The sequence below is a fragment of the Pteropus medius genome, unplaced genomic scaffold (assembly GCF_902729225.1).
Source record: "Pteropus medius unplaced genomic scaffold, Ma_sr-lr_union100, whole genome shotgun sequence".
In the NCBI taxonomy this organism is placed as follows: Eukaryota; Metazoa; Chordata; class Mammalia; order Chiroptera; family Pteropodidae; genus Pteropus; species Pteropus medius.
The window spans coordinates 27,070,105-27,086,300 of record NW_024354500.1 but is presented as its reverse complement, the minus strand read 5'-3'; the positions used below and the strand labels follow the sequence as shown (position 1 = coordinate 27,086,300).

The 16,196-nt window shown below is 32.8% G+C and overlaps 1 protein-coding gene across 13 annotated transcripts in view; it reads right to left on the bottom strand.

Moving 5' to 3' along the window:
* KHDRBS2 (KH RNA binding domain containing, signal transduction associated 2) overlaps positions 1 to 16,196 on the bottom strand; it is a 512,467-nt gene that overhangs the window by 167,598 nt on the left and 328,673 nt on the right. The window lies entirely within an intron of this gene.

Below are 16,196 nucleotides of genomic sequence, written 5' to 3'. Positions count from 1 at the left end.
ATCGTCTACAATGCTGTTCAGATTAGCTACCATCCAATAAATACGATTATTACACTTGCTTGCCTAAAAACTGGAAAGCAGAGCAAAAAATATATCCTACTTGCTATAATGCAATGTAAATCCTGCCTTTTGGCATTTGGATGTTGTTATGGTCTGAATTGTATCTCCACAAAATTCACGTTGAAGTACTAACATGGCCCAATATTTCAGAACATGACTGTATTTGGAGATAGGACCTTTAAAGAGGTAATTAAGGTGAAATGATGTCATATGTGGGGCCCTCATCTGATATGACTGGTGTTCTTATAAGAAAAGGAGATTGGGACACAGACAATACCCAGACTGAGGGGTGACCAAGTGAGGACACAGCAAAAAGGCAGCCTGTGGCAAGCCAAGGGGCGAGGCCTCAGAAGAAACCAAACCTGCTAATGCCCCAATCTTGGATTTATAATCTCCGGAACTGTGAGAAAATATATATTTCTGTTGTTTAAGCCACCCAGACAGTGTTATTTTGTTAGGGCAACCCTAGCTAACTAATACATATATATTAAACAAAGAAATATTCACAAAGTTTTATGCCTTATGTACTACTTCATCAGTGAATTAGATGCAATATGTGTTTGACAGGCAAACACATATTTATTGAAGAACTAAATTTAGTATATAATTATAAGAAAATATCTACTCCTGTAGTAATAAAAAAATGTAAACCAGAATAACATTGATTTTATCACCTTTCAAATATATTTCTTTCCTTTTAATTATTTCTGATAATACTCAGTATGATTAAAAAAGGTCAAATCCATTACCGGTGTCAGTCTTATTTGCTAGAACCTTTATGGAAAGTAATTAAGAAAATTTTATAAAACGATTTAACAAAAATATAAATAGACTATGGCCCAGAAATTCCACTTCTCCTAAATGATTTATGGAAGTAATCTCAAAAATTGAGTGTGTGTGTGTGTGTGTGTGTGTACTGGATTATGTTTACTTTTCTTTATTGAAGTATTATTTACGATGAAAAATTAAAAGCTACCTACAAATGTGACTGTGGCATATAAATAATCATTTTAATCTCATCTCTGCCAGCCACACCTAATCACTGAAGCTAGAACAACCTCCTGAAATGCGAAGGCCCTGTTCCCTCCATCTCACACACACACACACACACACACACAAACACACACACACACACACCATTACACACAGTGTACAGTACACACACACACACATGCACACATATTCTTGGCTGTGACTACAAATTTCCCTGCCTTTGGCCTTATGGAGTTAGTATCGTTTGATATCGTTGCTTTCCTTAACCTTGCATTCAGCCTTCCTCTATGGACTCACCTTTAGTATCTTCGGCAACTTGGGCCTTATGTTATTTCAGTGAGTTCTTGCTTAAGCTACAGCTCTCTAGAGCCTATCCACAAATCTACGCACCGAGTTCGTTGCCTAACAAAGCTATTCTTAGTTACAAACTCCACACTTCATAACCATTACATGTATTTGACATTTGCTTTAACAACTTATAGTCATTAAAAATTATGTATTAAGTAAGACTATGTAATACTGGAGAAAAATAATAAACTTGTGTAAACACAATTATATTTATGTGGCCAAAGCCTAAGTGTTAGAAAAAAGACTAGAAGGAAATTAACTAAAATATTAACAAGGAACTTTGTTTCCTCCTTCCTTTCATCCTATCCTCATTTAGGAATCTTATGAGTAGAAAAATACATTGACAAGCAAAGGTTACTTAGGCAATTTGATATACATCAAATACATTGTATATCAGATATATATGTAAAATGTACATCAATATGTATCAAATACATCAAATGTATACATCAAATATAAATATAAATAATATTAATTGATATACATATGCAGCAAGAGTAGCAACATTTTATATTTGCTGAATTTTGTTTCTGGCTGCAGTAGAATTAGGTTCAGGAGCAGGAAACATAAAACCCTAAAAGAGGTAGTTTAAACAAGACAGAATTGCACTGCTCTTTTGCCTGCAAGTCAGGTGGATGTTATAGGGTTGTTGTGGTTTTCCACATGTCAGCTCCTTCTGTGATTGTTGATCTAACCTGTATGACTCTGAGCTCAAAGTCCATTGGATGACATCTGCTTTCTTGACAGCTGGATTAATGAATGGAGGATAAGAGAAAAAGGATTTTTCATAGTGTCTTAAGAAAGATTTTTAGAAACTTCCATGAAACATTTTACCCTGTCTAGAACCTAGTCACATGTCTTCACCTAGCTCCATGGAAGTCTGGGCCATCTAGCCTCTGTGCAGGAGGATATCCATAGCCTCAGCTAAACATCTATGCCTATGGAAAATAGAAGAGTTGTTGAGGATTTCTGGCACAGTCTCAAGAATTATACAAATTTTGAAATATAGTTGTCAATTTCAACTTGTGGATTTTTGTTCTGTTCATAGCAATTTTACCATAAATTAAATTTTTCTTCAGCCTTCTCATTCTATTAATATCTCTTTTGGCTTACATCATCTTGATTTGAATTTCTTAATTATTTTATAATTTTCTTCTCTCTTTCTTTAATGTATGTCTTTTGTAACTTAAGTATTTGCTCAGAACCAGAAGCACATGCCTAGGTTTTTATTAATGCTGTTTTCCTGAAGTCTGGGAAAAACACTCAGCCCATACAGGGACAATCCAGACGTTCAAGGGCATTCTGTGCTCTGTGGGACAGCAGTATATAGATAAATGACCCAACCTCTCCTTTGGTGGGACAAGTCTGAGGTGTCTTCCACGTGGCCCTTCAGAGGGTCCCCAGTGGGAAAGAGCTCTTGTTTCCCACAGTAGTAATCAATTCATTAACACACTTTTTATTGGCTTTCTTCCTTTTCTCTTCCACACAGCCTACTCTTTAAATAAGTTCTTGGATAAGCTACCTGCACCTAAATCCTCTTAAATAAACTACTTGCACCTAAATCCTTGCTTCAGGCTCTGATTTTGTCAAAATAAAAACTAAGAAATAAATTACCATTCTTAAGTCCAGTTTTAACGACACATGTGATTTTTGTTCACCATCTTCTAGTCTCACTGCCTGTTTCTTTTTCTTATATATAGTGAGTTTTGGCACAGTTTATTTATTTCTCATATTTCTGGTGTTTGTTTAAATTTCACTTTGTGCTTTTTTTTTCATTATCTATTTAATATTTTAATTTGTCCATGTCTCCTCTTCCTTGGCCCTTGTATTACACTCACTATCAACACTGGGATCCGTCATATCTTTTCACACTTTAATTTTCACTGCTAGTGAAGTGGATAAAAAATAACACTGATTTATCTGAAACCTGCTGGCTGGCTAGTGTGTTATCCTGCTAATATCAGAGTCTCCTTTATTTTTACTTCTTTGTAATACATACTTATTTTTACCTAGGGCAGATGACTGAGTTTGAAAGAAGTTCCTCAAATCTTTATAAACTTGTTTAGATGTCTCATGGTTTTAATTTACCTGAAAATAGAAGAATATTGTGAGTTATGATGAAAAGCTCCTATTATAGTCACTTTATTTTCAAAGTTAAATGTGAAGTATTTCTTATCTTAGAGCTAAGTATTATTTTGTGGAGTTTGTTTTGCTTCTTAGGTTTTTGGAAGAAAATAGACTTAGAAAGTTTCTTTCCAGTTTACTGAGTTAGTTTATTGTTTTCTAAAACTATTATTTTTCCCTTCTGCTTTTCCCTGGGTATATAGGTGTATTTTCTGCTAAGACTTCAATAGCGGTGACTTTTAGTACTTGCAGGTGCTTAAAGAGGTCAAGATACACTCCTGGGATTGCCAGAGGCAGAGTAGAGTCAACAATACAATGCAGTAGTTTTGTTAATCCTGTGTTTTTTTATACCTAGTGTTGGAAAAACATCTTGGGTAGAAACAATTTTTCTGTCCAGATATGAGCACAATTACAAGAGGTAGGTCTTTGCCTTCTTCAAATATTGTGCTGATGAGCGTGGCTCCAATCTTGCTGTGGGACACATAATAACAGTAATTCTAGTAATGATAATAAATAGACTTTTACTAAGTGGCCCCCCTTTTTTAAGACTTACGGATTCCAGTACTTTTTTAAATTACGTATTTCAGAAATATATGGAAAAATATATGCCAAATAAGTCTTGGATATAAAAGCATACTTATTCTTTCAAGTAATATAGTGAAACAACGATGTAAATTGGCAAAAAGAATGACTAAATATTTCTCTTAAATATCCATGACTTTTTAATAACATTCTTTTTTGCATAAGTCATCAACTTAACTATAACTATAGCTTAAAATCATCACAAATGACCCACTAGCATTCGTGATAAAGAATAAGTATTGAGTGAAGAAATAAAAAAATCAAGGCTGGCATAGTGGCTTATATTCTTTCCATGTCTCTTCAAAATAATGTTTTCTAGATTCTAATAGACTCTATAATCAATCTTCCTTGGATAATGGAGAATATAACTATTACATATTTAAAAAATTACAATTGAATTTTTTTAAAAAAGACATCTTAGTAACATACTGATATTGTTGCCAGAGTGAACCCCAGCAACTTATATACACAGAGCCTCCCTATTTTATAGCTTCTGGAATTGATCAAACAATAAGATCTCATATAACCTCAAGCCAGGAAATGCCAACATGATTATAAATTACTTGTGGCAACTCCTGCTCTCTAATACTTTGCAATTCTTGGTATCCAATAACTTCCTTCATTAAAAGATAGTCTATATCATGATGTGGATTTTTCACTGACAGTAAATAGTATACAGCTATGTATATGACAAATCGTTTCAATTTGTTAAGTGTCTTATTTAAAGTTTATATTATGTTATGTCATATTATGATACAATATGTCATATAAAATATCATATAATGTTATAATTGTATAACATCTGAAAAATTCCAGAGTCAACAAATTGTCATAGTCAAGTAACATGGACTTACTGTGAAGAATTAAATGTATTCAAGATTGATATGTCAAGGACTTAAAATATGTCAAAGATATTGTCAAATAACTGGACTTATTTTGTTGATTTCCTATCTTTTACATGAACACTTAAGAAGCATTTATTCCTACTCTCTATTCTACATTCCCTTTTAATGGACATTTGTATCTGAGACATAATATTTCACTTCCAAGAATCTTCTTTGCAATTAAAGAAACAAAAAGCAAAAGTCAATATAATGTAATCCAACATTTTTATTTCTTTATATTCTGAAAAGGCTATATTTACTCATAAGGTAATATATTACTCAATATTGAATCATATTATCTCATTTTTCTATCAACCAAATCTGACGTAATATTATTCACTATTTTTCAATATTATTTTTTTGTATACTACCTTTAGCACCTGCCCTATAATTTAAATTTTAGCAAGAATTTTGATTTTTGACTTATAAAAATGTAACAACTTGAAATTTTATGAAAAAGCATGCATTTACACTATTTAATTTTTTGCAACATGTGATATCAAGACCATTTCTTACCTTACAGGCAATAATAGCTTCCTGAGGAAAATTATTTGCAAAGCATATATCTGATAAGGGTTTAATATCCAAACTATAAGAGAACTCATACGACTCAATAGCAAAAATAAACAAACAAATAAATACCTCACTAAATAAATGGGTAAAGTACTTGAATGGATATTTTTTCAAAAAAGATATATGGAAGTCCAACAATAAGTACATGAAAAGATGCTCAACATCACTAGTCATTAGAGAAAGGAAAATTTAAGCCATAATGGGATATTACCTCATGCCTGTTTCAATGGCCATCATCAAAAAGACGAGATAACAAATGCTGGTATAAATGTGAAGAAATGGGAACTATTGAGCACTATTGGTGGGATTGTAATTTGGAACAGCCACTATGAAAAACAGTATGTAGGATTCTCAAATAATTAAAATTAGAACTAGCTTATGATCCAATGATTCTACTTCTGGTAACATATTCAAAGGAAATGAAAACACTAACTCAAAAAGATACCTACACCTCCACATTCACAGCAGCATTATTTACAATAGCCAAGATATGGAAACAAGCTAAGTCTATCAGTGGATGAATGGATAAAGAAGTTGTGATATATCACACACCACACACACACACACTGGATATTATTCAGCCATAAACAAGTGAGGAAATCCTACCATTTGTGACAACACAAAAGGACCTTGAAGGCATTTATGCTAAAAGAAATAAGAGAAAGACAAAAATGTATGATTTCACTTATATGTGGAATCTTAAATAAACTCTCTTAGATATGTAGAATCTTAGAGAAAACCCTCTTGATATATCACACACACACATGCACACACACACACACAATGGCTATATCAGACTTGTAGTTATCAGAGGTGGAGCCTAGGGAAATTGGAAGAAGGTGGTCAGAAGAGTCAAACTTCCAGTTGTAAGTACTAGGGATGTGATGTAGAATGTAATGCCTGTAGTTAATGCTTTATGATGTACAGGAAGGATGTTAAGAGAGTTAGTTAATCCAGAAACATTTTTCTCTTTTCTACTTATTTTATCTATATGAGATGATGGATGTTAGCTGAACCTACTATGGTAATCATTTCACCACATGTGTAAATCAAACTATAATGTTGTATGCCTTATACAGTGATGTATGCTAATTATTTCCCAATAAAACTGGGGAAAAAATCAATAGCTTCCTATCTTACTGTGTTAATTTTACAACATATTGGCCATATGAACTTTCTAAAGGTCAAAATTTTGCTTTCCTTTTACTGAAGTCTACAAAGAAATACATTTTCCACAATTATTTTTTGTCTGTAACTAATAAAATCAATACATACAAAAACATGAGATTAGTTTTCATATTCAAAATGCATCTTCTCTAATTACTAACTTTATAATGTTATATATAATAGCTATTTTTTACCTAAGAGTTGTGTATTTGCCAGATACTCTAGGAACCTATGCAAGTGATATAATTTATGGGATCAATATTCAACTTACCGTATAGTTGCATATATATTTTCATTTACAAATTTAAAATTATATCTAGATGTGAATAAAGGCTAAAAGATACAGAAAAAAATAAGTTATTCTCAGAAATACTATGGGTGAGAAATTCACTGAAAGAATTTTTTTTAATATATTAGACCAAAATGTGGGAGACAAAATATTTTTTAAATGTTTATTTTCAATTATATTGGTGAACAGATATAATAATAAAGGAATCCCTCAGGACTCTCAAATAATTACAAAGCGTGATTCTAGAAAAATTATAAAGCTCTGTGGCCAAAGATTTTCCTCAGAATATCTACTTATCCATGCTGACTAATGATTGATTTTTAATGGGCTGCATATATGCCCTGGACAGAAGATATAGTATTGCTAGCTTTAGAAAGGTATAAATCAGGTAAAAAAAATCTCACAAAATGCTAGAACCCCTTTTAGGATAACATATTAGTGAGTAAGTAAGTTGAAAACATCTAACAGAGAAAATCAGTGGAAATACCTTCTTGAAAGGGTGTTATCACTGAGCGAAACAGAAGGGAAAATGTCTCCCATTCACATTGATTTGGGCCTATAATCATAATATCAATTATGCCAAAGCCCCTTGAGCCAAAAATTGGGTTAGGTAGTCCTGTTCAACACTGCTCCCACAAGCCTGGGAAGTATGAATTTGTATATGAACATCAAAGTATAGAATAATATTCAAAAAAACTCCATGTATTGGAATTACAGAAAGGATGTATGTGTGTTTAATATGTTTACATAAATAGAAGAGGGTATGTGAGAAGGAGCAGGACGTAATAGAATTTGACTGGATCCAAATATAGAACTTTTATATATTAAATATAGAATAATTAAAACAAATCAAATATGATTAAATAAAATAAAATAAAATAGAAGAACTACCTGAAAAATTACAGAGATTCCTGCAAATGTGAAGAACAAGCGACAGTATTTAAGACACGGAGAGAAGAGAATGAGTTCATTGTATTGTAATCAATGTCTGAGAATGATATAACGGACGGAATAAGAAAATAAAATTTTTGAAATTACAAAAGCTTAGAATTAATGAAAAATACTAACCACAAATTTAGTACATCTTAAAAATCCAAAGTAGAATAAAAAATATACACTTAGACACTTCATAGTAAAAACAGTAGTACATCAAAGAGGAAGGGAAGATCTTAAAAGCAACCAGAGAAAAACTGGTTTCCTAAGCAGAGATTTGAGTCAAGGTTGACTTCTCAATACCAATAATAGAAACAAGTTGAATATCTTCAACATAATGAAAGAAAATATTTGGCAACATAAAATTCTATATCTAGTGAAAGTATCTTTCAGTGAAAAGGGCAAAATAGAAACATTTTAGATAAAAACTGAGAGAATTATTAATAACAGAATGACAAAATGAGCTCCTAAAGAATGTATTTTAAACAGGAGACAATTTATCCAAAGAAGGTTTGACAGTAAGAAAATAGGACAGGATAAATTTAAATAAAATTGGCATATGAAACAAAAAATTCAATCACTAAATTCAGGAGTAAACTGAAAAATTACTGGATAATAACATGTGATTTGAGAGGGATACTGTAATTAATTTACTCTGTGTTTGTTGTGTTATTCTTGAGGAGTTTTAAAATATTGATAGAGTGTATGTTCTGTTAAGTTAAATGTAATGCACGTAGGTCCAAATTTAGCAGCTCAAATAATCTTCAGACAAATTATTAGAATTGGTAAGAAGTTTCATAATATTGCTGGTGATGATATTAATATACAAAATTTAATTAATTTCTATATAATAACATTTATTGAGAATAATTACAATAATAATAAAAATATCATGTATTAAAGTGACACAAGTATAACACCTAAGCTTAAAAGGTGTGAAATACATATAGAAAAACACTAAACTTTTTGAAGGTACTTAAGAAAAAGCTAAATAAATAGAGAAATATGCTACATACAAAGATAGGGAACTCGGTCTCATAAAGATGTTAATTCCTTCCCAAATAACCTATCAATTCAATTTACATGAGGGAAAACAACACCGAGGGAATCTATGATGATCCTGAGTAAAAAGATGAAACAAAAGGTCTTGTATGACTAGATATCAGAATTTAGTTAAAAAGCTATGAAAATTAAGTTGATGTAAAGTTGGTGATAAAAAATGAAAGCTGGTGTAAGTTGGTGATAAAAATGAAACCTAAATCTCTTCACATATCATACATAAAATCTGTTCCTGTTTAATCAATGTGGAAGGAAAATGAATACCATTTATAAAGAAAAACTTATGGGAGGATTTTTATTATCTCAGAATAGGTAAGGATTTCTTATGTAAGACACAAATATCACATCCTGTAAAAGGAAAGCTGATCAATTCCATCACACTCAAAGAACAATCTATATTCAGCAATCATAAAAAGAGTGAAAAGATGAACCCAAAACAAGGAGATGATTTAAAAAACTAATAAAAATGACAAAATGTTAGTATTCAGAATATATAAAAATCCCATACAATTAAATGCAAAAAACAACCCAATAGAAAAACAGGCAAAGATCACATAAGCATTTCCCAGAAGAGAAAAGAACAATAGCTAATAAATACATGAAAATATAATGTATCTCATTAGTAATCAAAAAACGAAAACTAAAACCACAATAAAATTTAATTTGATTAATTGGCAAGAATACGGAATAATAAGGACTATAATCATATACTAGGTAATTTAGTCTGTTTAGAAAAACAGTGTATCTCTGAAAGTTGAACATTGTCATTCTTGGTGCCCAGCACCAAGAAGTAAGCACAAAAATGTTCATGGCAGCATTTTTCATAAAAGCAAAAAATGAAAAACTATCCAAATGTTTACACACAACAAAGTGGGCTTTTGAAGTTCTAGTATATTTGGTAGTCAAATGAACCAGCTACTGCTACAATTTGAATAAACCTTAAAATTAAGACCATACAAATCCTGAGTCCTTTTTTATAAAGTTTAAAAAGAAACAAAACTAAACAATACATTGTTTTGAGATACATATATATATAAGTGATAAAAGAAAAGCGAGGTGGTGGTTATCATTCAGTTTGAGATATCATATCTGATAGGGCAATATGGGAATATGATTGAAAAGGGATGAATGGGGGCCTCAGATTTGTAACATGTATGTTTTAGCTGCTTCTCTTTTACAAATATTACTATTCTTTAATCTACACATTAATGATATATAGACTCCTACATGCATGAAACTTTTTATAGCACTCAAGAATAATGAAAGCAACTGTCAAGATAATGAGATTATTGCATTTTAAATTTTTTAAAATTTGCCTTTGATTACAAACTGTTAGGTTTATATTAAATGCCAGAGGAAGTGATTCATTTGTTAATTTTTCAGATAAGAAATAGTAGCTGACATTCATTTCACATACACACCCAAATAAATTTAATAGTAAATGTTTCCACTAAAAATAAATGCTGAGAAATATTTTTTCTAAGCAATCTAATAATTGATACCTTTTACCCCCAATAAGTGCCTCATTTAGCACATCTGTCATTATTGTATTAAAATTCATACTGATTAAACAAAATGGCTAGTAGAACAAGCACAAAGTAGTATCTAATTTAGATCAGGAATTAATTGATGTTTTTAGCTACCTCTTACCTAAATAAGTATACTTCTCCCACTTTCTCCACCCAAACCAGTAATTACTACTAAGCAAATGCTTTATTTTTATAATCAGTAGCTAGTTAATATTTGCTTAGGTGACTGTTCTTCGTGCCTCCACCACTACTTTGATCCTGGTAGAGAAAGCTGTGTGTCTCAACACAGATGACAAGATGAGCACTTCCTCTAAATAAATCTGAAAGAGTTCAGTGATGAGAGTCAAACAGATCTGAACAAGCACATATAAGTAACTAGTTTAGGTGAAGTGAGCCTAGATCTAATATGGCATAGCCTCCTCCTACCATGCCCCCAGTCCTGCATCATTCTCGAAGTCTAGTCAGAACTCCTGATGCCTTATTTAAAAGTCTCCTGGGATTTCCTATATCCTCCTATCCCCTTCAGGGGTTCCACATCTCTTTTCAACTGTCTGACTAGACTGATAAAAATCATTCGCTTAGTTGATTTTTTATTAACCACTTATTATTTGCAAAATAATGCAGGAAATAAGGAAGAACAAATCCTTATAATCTAGCAGAAGAGACAGGCAAGTATGTAATTATATTAAATTAATTACAGGTTAAACCAGCATCATCACTTTTGAAGGTGCTAGTTAAGTAATGGTGGTGTGAATTCTGAGTTGGGAAACTGAAAGGTTGAGTAAGAGCCCATCATGAGTAAGAGTGTGTGTGCGTGTGCATGTGCGTGTGTGTGTGAAAGGTAGAAAGAATTACATATGGAGTAAAGGTAGGGAGGTGTGAAAATGCATGTAATGTTCTGGGATAGTAAATAGATCAGCCTGAAGCCACGGTTTATAGAATCAGTTTGCAGGAGAAATGAAGTAGGACGTCGAGCTTGCCCAGGAAAACCCAGTTCCAGGGTAAACAAAATGCCATTTGAGATATGCATGTTACAGGTGCCAATAAGTGAAATACTTTCCATGTGTTTCCCTCAGACCCCGCTCTTGCCTGAAGGTGACACTCTTCTGAAATCGTACAATCTACACAATCAGGATCGATTCAGGCTCGACTCTGAAAAACTGGTTGTAGTTACATCTCTATAACCACCCATCCCTCACAGACCACAGGAGCCTTGAACAAGGAACTGTCCACATTTCCATGAGATATTACAACTATCCTTTTATAGGACTGTGTCATGACTATACCATCTCTGGTTAAAATCGAGCTCCTAACAGGCATCAAATACAAATAGAACTTTTCACCCTCTTGTCAATTTGATAATTATTTTAATCTCCATGTCCATAATTGTTATTTCTGTATTACCTTATTTCTGAAGTCAAACTGGCATATTTGGTTATAACTTTCCAAATTTAAATTTAATTATAATCACCTTATCATATTTATTTCTATTTACTATTATATTCCTTTTTTGTCATCTGTTGCATGGTTCTGTTTTTTTCTGCTGAGCCTCTGTGAAACTGAGGTAATTTTGAAAGACTCAGGTCTATTCCTCTAAGATTAAAAAAAATGACAGCGAGAAAGACATTATTTATTTATTTGTTTGTATATGGAGAGTATCCTAGAGCAGGAGTAGTTGACAAATAAATGACCAACTTGAAAGATTAGGTTTTGTAACCTGTTCCAATTTCTCACTTTATGGCCTACGAGCCATTACCTTGAAATTCAGTTGTTCCCTCTCTGCCTTACTGATTGCTAAAGTCTCTAAGTGGCCTTAATGTCAAATCTAAGGTGCTAAATTTTATAACAAGATCAATTTCCACAACATTTTTACTGCCAAATACATTTTTTAAAGGATGCATTAAATTTGAGTCTGTCTGAAGCACGATGGCTAACAGGTTCTTTCAGAAGAAAACAAGTAGCGCACTTGTGTGAATATTTATCTGACAGTAGCTTACAATACTAGATTATTACAAATGGCAGGGACATAGCACTACAAGTGAGGTGACACGGGAGAATTTATCATCAGAAGTAGGTAGCTTTATAGAATAGTGGTATTACTGTACCTACATTCTTCTAAAAAAAATGAGGATCCAAGCTCATTTATCATTTAGCAGACACTCACTTGCACAATGCCTTCGTCACCCAGCCTTCAGAGCTTTGCTGAAAATGAGATTTTTTTCTTTAATAGTATTCAGCTGTTGCAGTGAGCAATTTAGCAGTATGCTGCATCACATATATATCTGTAAATTAAAAGGGAGGGGCTTGAAATGAAAATAATTCTATGCAAACCACCATTTCTGAGAACTAATGGAGTAAATTCGATATGGTTTTATGTAATGTTCTATCCCTTCTCTTTGACATGAAGCTCCTCTTGAGAAAAAAAAGCAGCTTCGGAAATTCGCATAAGCTAAAATTCTAGGGTTTTCTTTTTGCCACCACTGCAGAAATATCTTTGTTATTAATTTGATTCTGATATCCGCCATGAGATAAGCACAAAATACAATGGATGCTGCATATTAGGCCAAAGATCTGCAAATTATGGCTGTGGGTCAAATATGGTCCTGCCCTCTGCTTTCTTAAGTAAAGTTCTATTGGAACATAGTCACTCTCATTCATTTGCATATTACATTCAGCTGCTTTTGTGTTACAATTGCAAAGTTGAGTAGTCATGACAGACTGGATTTCTCCCAAAGCCAAAAATGTTTACTTTTAAGCCCTTTACAGGAAAAGTTTGTGGACCCCTGCATAGGACCAGCAGTCTCATGTACTCTCTGCATGTCCTGGTTCTTGTCTGGTTAAAGGACACAAAGGAACAAGAAGAAAGGTAGCAAGCCAGAAGAAATGGGAATGCCTAGAAAATGTACTGGAATAACGACAATTCCACCATTCCTATACAGTATCTTTTAAAAGCTTTCCTAGGAGTAGAAATAGAAAATTCAATGGAGGCTGCAAGGAAGAGGAAGAGAATCTTTTTAGTTATCAGAAAGTCCTAGTTTTTCTTCCCTCTACCTTACCTGCATTGTATTTGGGCCTCCTGCTTCCCTCCTTTGATTCAGCCCCTGTTCTTTCCCCACAAGTTAGAGCTTCCATGGCTACATGTATCATGTATGTATATATATCTTGCCTGCCTTGCCCTGCCACCACACCTACCTACACACACACACACACACACACACACACACACACACACACACCTACACTGCTCTCCTCAGGGGTTGCAGAAGTCCCGCAGACGGGGAATTAATTTCTGACCCAGAATAATGATAAAAACTACTAAGCAAAACAAAACAAAATAAAACAAAACAAAAAACACATTTCTCACTATTATGCAACTGGAGCAAAGACTAAAATTGCCTTTGACAGATGGGTGCCTCTAAAAAAAGAATAGTGTAAGGCTCACTGTGCTATCGTGATAATATGTTTAAAACGCCTTTTAGAAAGTGGTTCAAGCATTTGGTTGAAAAGAAATCTGTAGTCATGATACGACAACATTATTTTACTTACAGTAAAAAAACCACATTTTTCTCTTCTAAATCTCTTTAAGTTTCATCTAAAGGCCATGATTTTCATAAACAATTGTTTATAATGTTTTCTAATTGAAGCTTTTATCACAATGTACATAAATTGGAAAACAAGATTTACAATAAAAAGAAGTGTGATAAAAAAACAATATCGAGGGTAGGGGAAATGGGAGGATATTGGTCAAAGGGTACAAACTCCCACATATAAGATAAATAACACCTAGGGATCTAATGTACAAGATGTTGACTATGATTAACAACCCTGTATTATATGCTTGAAAGTTGTTAAGAAAATAAATCTTAAATGTGAACACACACACACACACACACACACACACGCACACTCGTAATTATGTAAGGGAATGGATGTGTTAACTAACCTTATTGTGGTATTAATTTGCCAATATATACATGTACCTTTCATCCATTGTATACCTTATACTTACATGTTATACATCGATATCTCAGTAAAGCTGAAAAAGTGAAACTGCCATATATATAAATTTTAAAAAAAGACATTTTCTAGAATAAACCATTTTTAAGCCTAAAAAAGAAAAAATGTTACATAACATTCTACTTTTAGATCATGTAAAATGTTTTACACAACTGAAATTCTAGAATTAGTTCCAGATTTTGGTCTAATTAATTCACTATATCTTCCATAATGTTTCCCAGTGTCCCCTCTTTTCTATTTCACTACTATTGAGACTATTATGTAAGCTTTTATTTTTAAACTTTTTATTTTATTAAATTTATTGGGGTGACATTGGTTAATAAAATTATATAGGTTTCATATATACAATTCAATAAAACCTCATATGTATATTGCATTGTGTGTTCACTATCCAAAGTTAAATTTCCTTCCGTCACAATATATTTGATTCCCTTTACCCTCTTTTACCTTCCTCCTTCACCTTTCCCTCTGGTTACCATTAAACTGTTGTCTGTGTCTATGAGTTTTTGTCTTGTTCATTCACTGCTTTCAGTTTTATATCCCACATATAAGTGAAATCATATGGTTCTCAACTTTTTCTACCTTTGTTGGCTTAGCACACAGAAACATCCAAAGTACCCTTTGACAGATGGATAAAAAAGTTGGGGGTACATATATACAATGGAATATTACTTAACCATGAGAAAAAATGAAATACTGTCATTTGCGACAACATGGATGGATTACGTAAGCTTTCGATGGCATTTCCTGCCTCTGGTGTCTACCTGCCTCACTAGTGTTTATGTACACATCCACATTAATCCTCGATGTCTCAGAAACATTTAAGCAGTCCCCACTAACAATGTACTTAATTACTAAATTTTCTTCCAGGCATTTTTTTCCACAGGTCCTTTTATTGTTTTGCCTCCAACTTGTCTTTCAAGCCCGTTTTTATATATTCACTATAGTTCAGGTAGATTTACTAGGTGGTTCCTTAAAGTATTTCACTCATTTTTCCTCACTGGTATCATTTGCAACTATTTGGCCAAACGATATTTTTGCTAGCTTCTCCAGAGAAAGCAGAGTAGGGTGGACTAGAGCCAGAATGCTTGATTTGAAATCCTATTTTCACTGCTGGTTACCTGGCTGATGTTGGCTCAGCTACTCAATCTCTCTCTGAATGTAAGCTTTCCTATCTAAGAAAGTAATAGTATTTAACTCATAGAGGTGCCAATGGATAACTTAAGTCTAGGCGTGTAAAGCACTTAGGCAAGCACCTGCCCTGTGTTAAGTACTATATTGTTATAACTTAGATACTATGAGTACCACCCTTAAAATCTAACTTTTGAATGCTAGCTCTGCTGCTTACTGGCTAGGTAATTTAGCATATCCTACTTAATCTTTTTAAACCTCAGTTACAACTGTAAAATGGGAATAATGCCAACATAAAAGGCTTTTCTAAAAATTAAATGCCAAAGGTAAATAATTTGCATAGTGTCTGGCTTATAAGTACTTAATTATATTAGTTGCTTCTATTATCAATACCATTATTATTATTAACACTGTTGGTTTTTTGGCTACTTTTAATATTATAGACTTACAAGAACTGCCCCAGTCTGTTCTATCCTGACTACTATAAAGTCGATGATCATTGGTTGT